This window comes from Argiope bruennichi, chromosome 1 (assembly GCF_947563725.1).
Source record: "Argiope bruennichi chromosome 1, qqArgBrue1.1, whole genome shotgun sequence".
Classification (NCBI taxonomy): domain Eukaryota; kingdom Metazoa; phylum Arthropoda; class Arachnida; order Araneae; family Araneidae; genus Argiope; species Argiope bruennichi.
In genome coordinates, this window is record NC_079151.1 from 81,254,353 (window position 1) to 81,267,311 (window position 12,959).

Below are 12,959 nucleotides of genomic sequence, written 5' to 3' on the forward strand. Positions count from 1 at the left end.
ATACTTATGCGATTATAAGGATATTTATATTTTCATATTTGCTTGAAATTTCTGTCTGGTCAGAAATACATATCTTAATATTTCCCTATTTTAAATGGGTTCAATTTCGTCTCTATTAATCGTATAGAGGAATGTGTATGTGTGCTCGGGCTTGAGTATGCATGCCTGAGTTGATGCTCCATAACTCATACCCTTTGACCTATAACTACGAAATTCCACGCATACATAACTTGAAGGATAAGAATGAGTAAATTGAAGTGGTTGTTTGAAATGTTAATTAATTAAAAATTAAGCTGAATTTCGGAGCTTTTGACCGGTAACTTTGGAAGATAACATTGCACAAAAATAAATTTTTCACTGCTTAATAATTACAGACAAACATATTTTTAATGATACCAATATATAAGTCATACAATTTTTTTTCTTAATTTTGGTAAACTCTTAAAAATGTTTTTCTACTAAAAATCTTTGTTTTAAGGTCTGGCAATTTGGCATGAAATTACATCTAAGGAATTTATCTAAAATTGAGTAAAACCAATTTTTTCGGCAAGATCAACCATTTGTTAAAGACTGCAATTGTTTAATAAACAATGAGTAAATATTCTTATAAACAACAGAAAAAGAATTTTGTGGCTTAGGTAAGAAAGGAAAGCTTGTATTAAACGTCAATTAACAAAATTTCCCTATGAAAAAATTCAGTTTCAAATATTGCTTTTTGTTAATTATCAACAACAGTAATCTGATCTTATCTTCCTAATATCATCAGGCAATTTCAAATTATCTCTTTGTTCGACTCATTCTGCTCATTGACGAATTGTGATCGCAAGTCTTTCTCTTTAGTTTCAGAGAGAACGATTATTATAATTCGTACTTCTTTCGCAGAATAAGCGCTTTACGTTCTTACTTATTCCTTAATATTTTTACATTAAATTTTAAATATTTTAATTACTCTCATCGTTCGAAATCTATCCAAAATTGTCATTAAATTCATCTATCTTTATGCAATTTTAATCAATGGAGCTGCATATAAAGTGAAAACGTGTCAAGGAAATTTTTAATAATATATGAAGCAGGCGATTTTTATAAAGAGTTTTTAGTCTTTTTTCATTTTTTTTTAAATTTTCTCTAATTAATACAACAATGATGCCACAATCTTTTGTTAGGTTTGTTTTACTATGTAACTTTAAAATTGATTTGTACTACTTATTTAAAATTACACACTCACTTACTGAAAAAAATAGGAAACACTAATTAATTAAATACTTATATTATTAATCAGTCAGTAAGCAATTAATAATTGTCAATTGAAGTGAAAGTTTTACATCATATCTTTAGTCCAAAAAGTGGTTGCCTACAAATTAATTTAAATTTCTATCATTATTATTGGTTTCTTAGATATTTAAATAACTCCCAACGAAATGAAAATTTAAAATTTACCGTCGGTGATTATCAAAAAACGATTACTAAACATATAATACGATGATTGTATAAATGAAGTTCTAACATTTCTTTAGGGATTATTATTTCAAGGAATCATTATTAAATAGATTCATGGACAAAAATTATAACCTTGGACATTTCAGGATTACATTCTATGTATTACTTAAGGTAACTAACTAACTAAGCATTTTTTTTAAAAGCAAGTTTGAATAGTTCCATTGTTTGTTTGTTTTTTATAAAAATGTTTTAAATATTACAGTATTTTTTTTTCTGTTTTTTTCGCTGGAAACTTAAATATAGCTCATTTTTATTTTATTCTAAAGTGTCAATATTACAAAAAAGACCCCATAAAAGGAATCATTTAATGCGAAATAATATGCAATAGTAGCACATTTAGCTATCTTCTCACAAAATCTGCGATTACTTAAGGTAAAGTTCTTTGAAACAACAAAAACCACAAAATGCTTGAATTTCCCTCCATGTTAAAATATCAATATGCTTATTTATCGTTTGGAATACAGCGATTATTTTCACAAAATATATCTATCTTTCCAATGGAATTATTAGATCAATCAAAGCTTTACGGCTGGTCCAAAAAAGACTGATTCTAATTTTTTAAGAAAGATTTTTACTAACAAATAAAAAAAAAATCACGTGTATGAAATTTTTTCCTTGGCCTAAGAAAGATAACGTTTCTATCTGTTTATCAGATGAAGTCTAGTAATTGAGTTCTCAGTCTAGTTCCGGCCTATCGAGACATCTAAAATCGAAACTTTGCCTCGAGACAGAAAAGAAAAGAAATCAATTCCCAGAATTTCTATTTGAACTGCCTAGCGATCAGCAAATACAACTGGCATGTTTAATTTCACGAAATTGGGAAATTTGAGCCTTATGTTTGAGAATATCAAAATAAAAATATGTTGGAATTACTTGGTTTAGTAAAATCAAATTATATATATATATATATATATATATATATATATATATATATATAAAACTAAAAATTTATAAAACCTGAAAAAATAACCAAAATAAAGAACGGTTTGCAGGTTTAGCATTGATAGGTCACGGGATATTTTTAAGACAAGAAAAAAAATTCAGAAAAATGCCGAGAGAATGGTACTGGTACAAACGCCTTAGTTGTAAATATGCAAATGTGACAGGCGATTAAAAGTACTTACAGGAATTAAAGTCTTGCCATAAACTTTTACCATCGGATATCATAGAGAGAGAAGCATTTGCGAGGTGGCTCTCTCCAAAATTAAACAACCTGGATCTTTAACATCTTGTGGCCAGATGAAGGTCATTTTTCGCTCCATAGAGACTTAGTACACATAACTGTCGCTTCTAAGTGACATGTCAAATCCACGAGTGTACAGTGAGAAACCATTGCATTCCGCCAAAGTCACACTATGTTGGGGCTCCACAAGTTCCTTCATGATAGGACCTTGAAACAGAGTGTCCAGTAAATGAGTGTAAAATGGTGGAAGTAAATACTTAACGTTATTTAACGCCTTTGCTGTAAAAGGGTGTTCCATATTTACGTGAAAAAGATGCGCCTTATGCTGTTATGTTTATGGAAGATGGAGCAACATTTGACACTGTTATTCCAGTCTATAAATTCCTGATACAAACTTTCGGAGACGAGAGAATCATTAGTAGACCCTGCAAGTTTTGATGGCCTTCTCCGTCTTCAGATCTGACACCAGAAGACTTTTGGCTATGGGGAAATTTAAAATCCTGCGTGTATCGATCCCTTCCATCCAATCTGACGAAATTGAAATTGAATCCGCCGTGAGCTGTCATGTATACATGCTGCACTCTGCTTTTGCTGGATTTGTGATACACCTGCATGTGTTATCCTGCTGTGATACACTTGCTGGATTTGTGATACACCTGCATGTGTTCCACATGCCCACCACCAGTGGTGGTGGGCATGTGGAACACATATTGCTGTAGTAAATGATTTGGTAAGTTGTTTACTGAAGTTGTTTACACCTTCTGCGGGGGCTGGGGAGCCGATGCGGGTCAACGTTCTAGTGAACCCCTGAAAGACTCGACCGGTAGGGCGTGTAAAGGAGTTGCCGTAATTTTAAGATTGCCAAAATTGGCGTTAAGTGACATTCGCGTGAACACTAAGCCTGCAAATCGTTTTTTATTTTGCATAATTTTATGGGTTTTATAAACTTTTAAAGCTTTTATGGACTTTTTTGCCAACAAATTTTTTTCTTTAATCTTAAAATATGTGTGAAATATTCTTTCTGTATAGAAGGCGATTACTATAAATGAATTTATTTATTTATTCATTTATTTTAAAATTCAGTGAAATATTTACACTTCCCCGCTATAGCATCAAGCATATTGTCAAACAAAAATTAAGTTTCCACAGTCTTAAAGTTAAAAAAAAATCATTTTCAATGATAATTTCATATTCATGGAACGTTTCGTTTCATTTCAAAAGATTTCTCTAAATATTTAAACTATCTTTTTTAACTATTATTTATACTTATGGCGATTCAAACAAATTTCGTTTTTTTAAATTCCTGTAATTGAAAATTGAGACATGATTTGCATAGCAGGCCAGTGCGTAATCATTATAATAATAATTAGATTAATAAATTCTTATTATCATTAAAATTACTTAATTTATTATCCTTAATAACAATTCCTTATTATTTTCCTTCCTTCCTTATAATAATATAATAATAATTATTTTTTCCTTATTTTATTATAATGTTGTTGATTCTTATGGCACTTGCCACGGACAAACCTGCTGTTCGAAGACAGCCGATTTAAGCCTAAGGGGGAGAGCCTCTTGTTTTTATCTTAGAGCCAGCCATCTTGGGCCAAGAGTACGACTTGACTATCACTCATTCGCTTGCACAACCCCTTTTTACATGAGGGCACAATCACACATTTCACAGATAGAACAGGAAGAACAACCATGCCCAAACCGGGACTCGAACCCGGGACGCCCAGATCACGGGGAAGACGCGCTACGCCGGCTTGACGCCGGCTTTTATTAACATACATTTATTATAATTTAAAGTGATATGTTTTTTTTTCTTTATCTTTTCTATTGAAATGATTTACGCTTATTATTAGATTCCATAACTCAAATTACATCTTATTTTGTACCTCCCAAAAGACTGATTTTGAAATATAGATGCAACTTAAATATAAATTGGAACGTGCAGTTTTTAATGATAACATTATAAGAATATTTTTTAGATTAAAGGAATAAATTCAAAAACCAATTAAATTGAAGATTTCAGCAAAAATATGTTGCTGAATTTTACACTGCTTTCTGGACAATAATATTTAGAGTACCATAAAACTTAGAAAATACAGCTTTAAAAATCACATAGAAATTCTCATTTTCTAGAAATATGTGAAGATAAATTCTATATTTTTATGTGTTAAATTGCAGGAATGCTAGATTTCTTTATTAAGCAACTATAGTAAAATTATTTTCAAAAAAAATGTACACAAAAGTTTATATTTGTTTAAGTCCAAGCTATATCCTTTTATTTCTTTACTTGATCGAACTCAGATTCCTTAAAAATCTATTTGTCTGGAGAAACATACTCCTGCCATAGGACATTTGGGCTTTACTATGTAATATATTGTTTCAATTCTGTATATCCTATTGCCTGTTTAGATATTCTAACTTGAATTTATAGTGTAGAAAGAATGCAATTTCTTTCAACAGATGTCTCCTTCTTCGGTATTCAATAGGTTAAAAATATTTTAGACGAATATTTTTTTAAATAAAATGCTGTACTTCTTTTATAAAATAAGAATTAAAATTAAATGAATATAATTTGAAAAAATTCTTATCATTTATTAAACTTAAATAAGAACAATCTAGTTCTGAGAAGATTTTTATATTTGAAAATACAAAATAAATTAAAGAATGAAATGAATATAAAAAATAAATAATTCAAAAAAAATTAAAGGAAATTCCAACTATTGTTCCTAGACATTGCGTTATAATGAAATATCTTTAGTTAATTTTGAAAAATTTACTCTCAATGAGGGCAAAAAAAAAATCTTGCCAAAATGGTTTTTATTTCTCTGATAACAGCAATTGGAAGGACATAGTTACTAAAAAGCACTGTGATTTCAATTAATTGAAATTGAAATTATAATCTAAATAAATAATTCTTTTATTGTTTGTATATAGTAAAATAATTTTTTTATTGTGAGTATTTACAATCTAAGAAGTAATAATGTGAAAAATCTATTAACTCTAATTAAAAGAACTGCATTTTCGATTGTTTTAAACGGTTTTTTTATCTTCTATCTTACAAGATGAAAATTATAGATATTAATATATCGTATAAATAATAACGCAGCTAAAATATAAATAATAATGCAACTTTTTTTTTCAATTCAATTTTGTAAATTTATTTCATTTATACTTTACACATGTGTTGCAAAAAAATGCATAAAGTGCATTTTGTTACATATAAAAATGATTCAATTTGCTTTATGTGTTCCAGAATGTACGTGTAAAAATAAAAATTATATGTATTGAAAAAAGTAATAGGGAGAAATTCTATTAAGGAAGTATTTAACGGGCAAATGAATAATTTTTCTAAACAATTATGCATTTTTCCTTAAATAAAAAATATATGTTTTAAACTTACAGCTTCATTTGAATTCTGTGACCAAAATATGTTAGTATTTTAGACAATTACATTTATTACGAAAGAAGCATTCCGATTTTAATATTTTAAAATTTATCTTTTTTTAAATGTTTAATTTTCTTCTAAAATCTTGGTAGTATACAAGAAAATACTTGCATTCTTTAGTACGATTAAACGACTTATAAGTAAATTATAAACATATTTTTTAAGATAATTCAGTTCTCTAATAATCTGGATATAATATTTACAATTTGTTGTTCGTAAAGAATAATTGCTTAACTTTATTTTATATAACAGAGCTCTAAAATTTGTAAAAATGAATATATTGAATTTTTTTAATGTAGCAGACGTGGTGATTATTCTTATTTCAATTCTTCTAATTTCACAAAAGCATTTTTAAATGACAAAAGAAAGAGAAAAACTTGAACAAAATAGTCGGATCAAAAATAAATGTTACCAAGTAATTTTTGTTCTTCGCTTTCTGCTGTAACTAAAAAATAAAATGTCTCCTTTCCAATATTACACAAACTGAAATTTTTCTTAACAGTTGTTTCGCAGGGAAGAAGTAATATATTTTCTTCTCACCTTCATGTTCACTTTTATTTTCTTAAATCACCTTTTTTTTTTGCTACAAGCTCTATGTAATAAACCTAGATATAGTTAGAGGCAAATAATAAGAAAAGAACATACTTTTGATGTTTTAGAGGTAATATGAGGTAACTATAAGCAAGAAAGTCTAAGATAGTAAAGAAAAGGATTTATTTTTAAGACCTTAAATTGAAAAATAAACTTTTTGTCTAATTAAATATTAAATCTTGTTTCTTTTCATTAAAAGGATTTTAAATTCACATCAAGGTCATTATTTTCACCTAATTTCCATTTGCTTTTCCTTTATTGAAAGATATATGCTATTTTTTTTTAAACTCTAACATTTCACTTTTGAAGAGATGTGATGTTTTTGATTTCCAACAAATTTATTTAATTTGCTATAAATAGAAAACAAAAAGTATCAGACTTTTTCTTTTGTACGTATTTTTCCGATAAATTATTTTTATTGATTTATAAAGTAGCACATGTTATTTTTTTCTTTCCTTCTTTTATTTTATTAATCAAAATTTCGGCTGAAGCAGAAAATCATTAAAACAATGCGTGCATATGCAGTTATTTTCAATCGACATACAAAGTTGCAGAAATATAAGCTTAATTATGCTAGGATACTCAAGAGATTCCAGTAGTTCCCCTATTCGGGGAAAGTATGTTCGTTGGTAGTATGTGAAATGCGCGAAAATAAGTACATTAACTTCACACTAACCTAACAATCGAAAACTGTTTTATCGATTTTTTAGCCTGAATCGCAGAAGACAGATTGATCCAGAAAATTCCAAACAAGACATAGCTAATGTTTATGAAATAACTATTCAATCGGCCGAAGAATACGACGTTTAATATTCAAAATCGTGTTATGCAAACCTGATTATATTTTCTGCAAACGAATATTTTCGCTTTCTTCTCATCAAAGGAATTTTTTTATTTCAAATTTGAATTTTATGACATATTTGATTTGATTTTTTTTCATTTCATATTATTTTCTTTCATCTTACCTGATTGCATCAGGTATTTTAAGTACTGACTGCATCAGGCCAAATAACAGTAGTTGAGGAAAGATTTTGGAAACAAATATGGAAAATCTCGGATGATTAAAACTATAACCATACCTTTGATGGCCTAATAAAATAAGAAGATAAAAACATTATATTTTCATTCAATTATAGAATAAACTTAAAAAGATTAAAATTTGACAAAAATTATTTATTTGAAATGCTGCAGAGCTTTTTTAAGAGACTATGTTTGGAGTATGATATGAATTCAAATATTTGCTTTTTGTGGAGATGCTTTACATATTATCCAGATTTCAAAAATTTATATTTTTTAATTGTTTTTAACATAATTATTTGTTTTACGTATTTTTCTATTAAGTTTAAATGATTAATTCAAGAATTTCTTCAGAAATTTTACATGTATTTCAAATACAAGTACTCCTGTTTTTTTTAAAATTTATAAGTCAATAATAAAATTCACTTAATATCACCATGGTGTCATTACCCATACATAAAAATGTATCATACTATTTCTAAGAAATAAAATTGTTATGATATAGAAATAAATAAATATATATATATATATATATAATGACTTCACGAAAATGCAATTTTTTTGAAGAAATTAGAAACGATGCAATCTAATAGTTCCCTTATAGAAAATAATAAATAAAAATCCTCGAAAATTAAAAGTTTTTTTTTTGTTTCTAAGTGCAAAAATATCACATCACTTTAATACAGCAAACGCATTCTTACAGTGCATTGCATAAACCTTTCTTAAAAGATTTTGCATTAGAAAGAACGCTTCATTTGTTTTTCCATTTCAATAGCAATTTAGAGGAGGATAGATTTATTGTTAACGATTTTATATTTCAACTAATATTTTTTTCATTCAGAATGCAGGAATTTTCGAAAAAAAAAAAAAGACATGTAAAAGAATTCTTTTACATTGTTTGATGATGAAAGTTCATAAAGGAAATACTATACAAACTTCTTACTAAAATGTATGTTGTATTAATTATAAATTTTTGTATTTTTTAATTTTATAAGTGTATTGTAATTAATATGCTTCAGCTAGAATATATAAGATACCTTTTTGGTTCTAGACAAAAATTACATAAGATTAATTAATATAGAAAATAACTACTCGTACATATATCAAATCCAAAATTCAAATTGTCTATAAATTCTTTTTATCAAATTTATTAATGACTTCATTGAATAAATTTTGCATGCATGGGAAATAAAAATAAACAAATACCGAATATCAAAATTATTTCGTTGAAATAAACAATCAAAACGTTTGGCGAGCTGTCCGTGTTTCACTGAAAGCTTTTTTTCACCTCTTCCTTCTTATTGAATTTTTAATTTTCTTAAACTAAAAACCAGTAAACATTAGTTTAGGAAAAGTATATTTTTTTTAAAATTTCCATGTATTTAAAAGTTATTATTATTTATTTTTTTTATTTTCAATAACATATTCTAATAAAAAATCTTAGTTGCAAGCTTATTCTTTAAATTCAAACCACTCTTTTAACTCAAAATTTTAAATTGTTATTAAAATAAAAGATCAGTTCAAAAATAGATATAGATATTAATATCTGTATTGATCCAAACACTTAAATACCATAATCAATGAGCTCGCTTCTCTGCCTTGCTGGTTCAGTGATATTGACGTCTTTCACCAACCAAATGACCCGGTGTGCGAATTTGTCGATAAGTTAAAATTAAATATAGCAATTTTTGGTTAAATAATAATTAAAAAATCAGTTTAAAAAATTCAGTTCTAGTATGAACAGTGTTTTCTTAGTCTGATACATAATTATGATTAATTTCAGAAATAGATGTATAATAACATTGGAAACTGATTTGGTGATTACTGGAAAAACAATATTATACAATATTGTATCTTAATATCAATTAATATAACAAACTTTTTTATATTTTAGACAACTCCAGAACTATGAAATGATATTATGCCATATTGTTTTTCGAAATGTTGCAATGCTATACAATATTGATGGTTAATTGCAAATCAGTGAAAGAATTTTGAAACATAATTGTTTGGTGATATTTTAGTATAGATTCTTCTGTATTATCTTCTTCTGTCTTGTTTACATCAACCAAAGCATTCAAGGCCCCATTTATAGAAAGAATACCATTCTAAATCATTTTCAACGTTTCCAAATAATTTAATTAAATCAAAATTGAAAAGTTTGCTTTGAAATTAATATTCAAAGAATGGAATTTTTTATCATAAAATGAACAATTTCCAAACGATTTTCGAATTATATTGCACTTTGAATTTCAATGCAATAATAAAAAAAGCCTTATTGAAAGTCGGATTTACTATTTATTTTCAAAAGTTATCAAAATTAATAAAACATAATTGGAAATTAAATGTATTTTAAATAGCTGATTGAAAATCTATTCAAAAACAGTTTTTTAATAATAAGAAGGTGTGGAGTTATTGAGAATAAACGTATATTTATTTAATATTTTTTTTATGATAGTAAAAATCTGAAAAGTTTTTTTCTTTTGTTATTCAGGAAATAATAATAAATTTTCAAATTGGCAATTTAGACAATTTGGACCAGCCAAAATTGGTAATTCCGTATCGAATTCTAGATCCAATGGTCTTCTTAGCTCAAGACCGTATGAGATCTCTACAATGTAGTTCAATATTCAGCAATCCGAACAATATCATAATAAAATTTTTTAATTTTAATAAAAAAATTAAATGTTGCCTTTAAAGATTTCGGATCAGGTTTGTTTTTTGTATCTTGCATCAAATAAATTATAGAATTCATGTTAGCTTAAAAACACTCTGAAACTAAATTTATTTTTTACATTGAAAGGTATTTTGGCATATAAATTTGAATCTTTATACTTTAATATTTATTTCACATTATTTTGAATTTTTGTATTGTCACATTTTTCGTCGGTTTCTTATTCATATAACGTCTCGCAAAATGTTTGTTTTCTTAAACATTTTTTTCATGAATTAATTATAAATCATTAGTTTATAATTAAAAGAGTGAAAAGAATTACTGAAAAGTTCAATTAAGTTAATGTATTTTTAGTGTTGGAAATGTCTTACATTTTTTTTTTACAAAATCACGCAGAATTTACATGACATTTTTATTCAATTTACATAATCTGAATTTTTATTTAAATTCATGCAAAGCATATTATGTTCTGCATGAAAATAATTGAAATTTTTAGTTTTCAAGTATATGTGACAATAAAATCGAGGAGCATCAAACTCATCAAATTCAATATGAATTAGATAATTTTTTTCTGTAAGATACTGGAATATGTATTGTGAATCATTTGTGTCATTTGACTGATGTCGTTAATGAAATGTAAAGAGAAACATAGTTAGCCGTTTTTCCATTTCATACTGCTCTTGATACGTAAAACTAATTCCGCTTAAAATATCATTAGAATATGTTATGACTGAAGTCGGATTTCTTTACAGATTTGATATTGGATATCACATCTTTTCTTGCATAGACTTCTGCATCTTTATTTGAAAGAAAAAAAGATGCTTAAAATTTTTTCAACTCGTTAAAATAAAGCAACTTATAGTTTACCATATCTACTATCCCATGATAAATTATGAAAGTTTTTCTATATATTTTATGATTTGTTGATGGATAAAAATTTATGACAACATAAAAAATCATGAACAATGTCAACTAATTCCATTTTTATGAAGATTATCGAAAAGTTTCCTTTCATTTTTTCAGAAAAAAAAAATTTAAAAAATGGCTTCTTTTACAAATGGACAATGTCTTTTGACGTATATATTTTAAAATATTTTCAAAGATGAGACTACAGCCAAATAACATTTTACAATGCTCTATAAGATAAGGTCTAAGGATTTTAATATTGTCATGGCAACTGCGCTTTCTCAAGTAAAATCCTCCATAATAGAGAGTAGAGAAACATACAGTAAACTACAAACAAGAGAGTAAATAAGAAATAAGCTTTTCAGACTGCATCGGTTTTGTAATACGCATATTTGAACCGATAGACGTTATTGAGTTACTAGAGTATATACATATATGCATACAACGTATATATTCTCATAAACATGCAATATTCAGCAATGAAAAATCTATTTTAGTAATAAGCAAACAGAGAAATAGCAGAATTCTACAAATATTTCTATTATTTTCCCCCAAATATAAAAAAAGCATTTAAGTAATTCTAAATTTTACAATTACTGCGCATTATCTATACTTAAAAATCAAAATACCCAATATATAGCTTTAAAGCCTCCTCATTCAAAAGCGGCAATCAAAAAGCATTAAATTAGGTGGTGCATAAATTATTTGATAAAAATTCTGAATATTTTGTATGATTTTTTTTCATTTATATTGTAAAGTAAAATGTTTATTATATTTTACATTTTAATAAAAGCCCTACAAAGCATTATGAATAGTGCAAATATGTTTTTTGAATTACCTGTGCTTCTTGAGGCTTCCTTATATTCGCATAATGTAGTTTTCACCCATAAAAAGAAATATGAATTATAGTTACAATATTAAAGTATAAAACAAAATAATTTATCAAATAATAAAAAGGTTTAAATAACATTAATCATCATTTTCTTATCTTTACTATTGTTAAAATTAAAACCATTCCTTTAAAACTTTTATAGACAAGAAAAAATTTCGAATTTTGTTGGTTAAATTGGTAAACTGACTAAGGCAGGATAATCATTTCAGTTTCAGAAATATGCAACAAATAATACGTCCGTTCACATTTCAGTGCAGAACCATCGATCATAGTACGAATAAATGCAAACAAAATGCAACAAAGCTTGACAGTCAAGTGTAAATGATAAGAGAAAAGATAACAAGATGCGTTAATGAAAATTAAAGTAAATTATTAATTATTTGAATCAATAACTCAGTTTTAGATATATAATCTTTCTTATCAATCCCTATTCCAATAACAAGAATAAAACATGCAATGCTAAAAGATTTCTCTTTCAAAAATATAATGCTCTATTTCTCTTGCTTGAAACGAATCGATAATTCGATTCTTTCAGAATGAATGTGTTATCACAATAACCAAGAAATGAACATAATGATTATCGTAGAAATAAAACCTAATAAAGGAAACTTTCCGTTGTAGCAGAAAAATGCAGGAAAATTCGAAAAAAATCCTATGAATGTATTCATTTTTTATTTAAAGATATAATTTTATAAAATTACATGCTTGAAAATCATGAAAATATTTATGTAGGTTTTTTTAA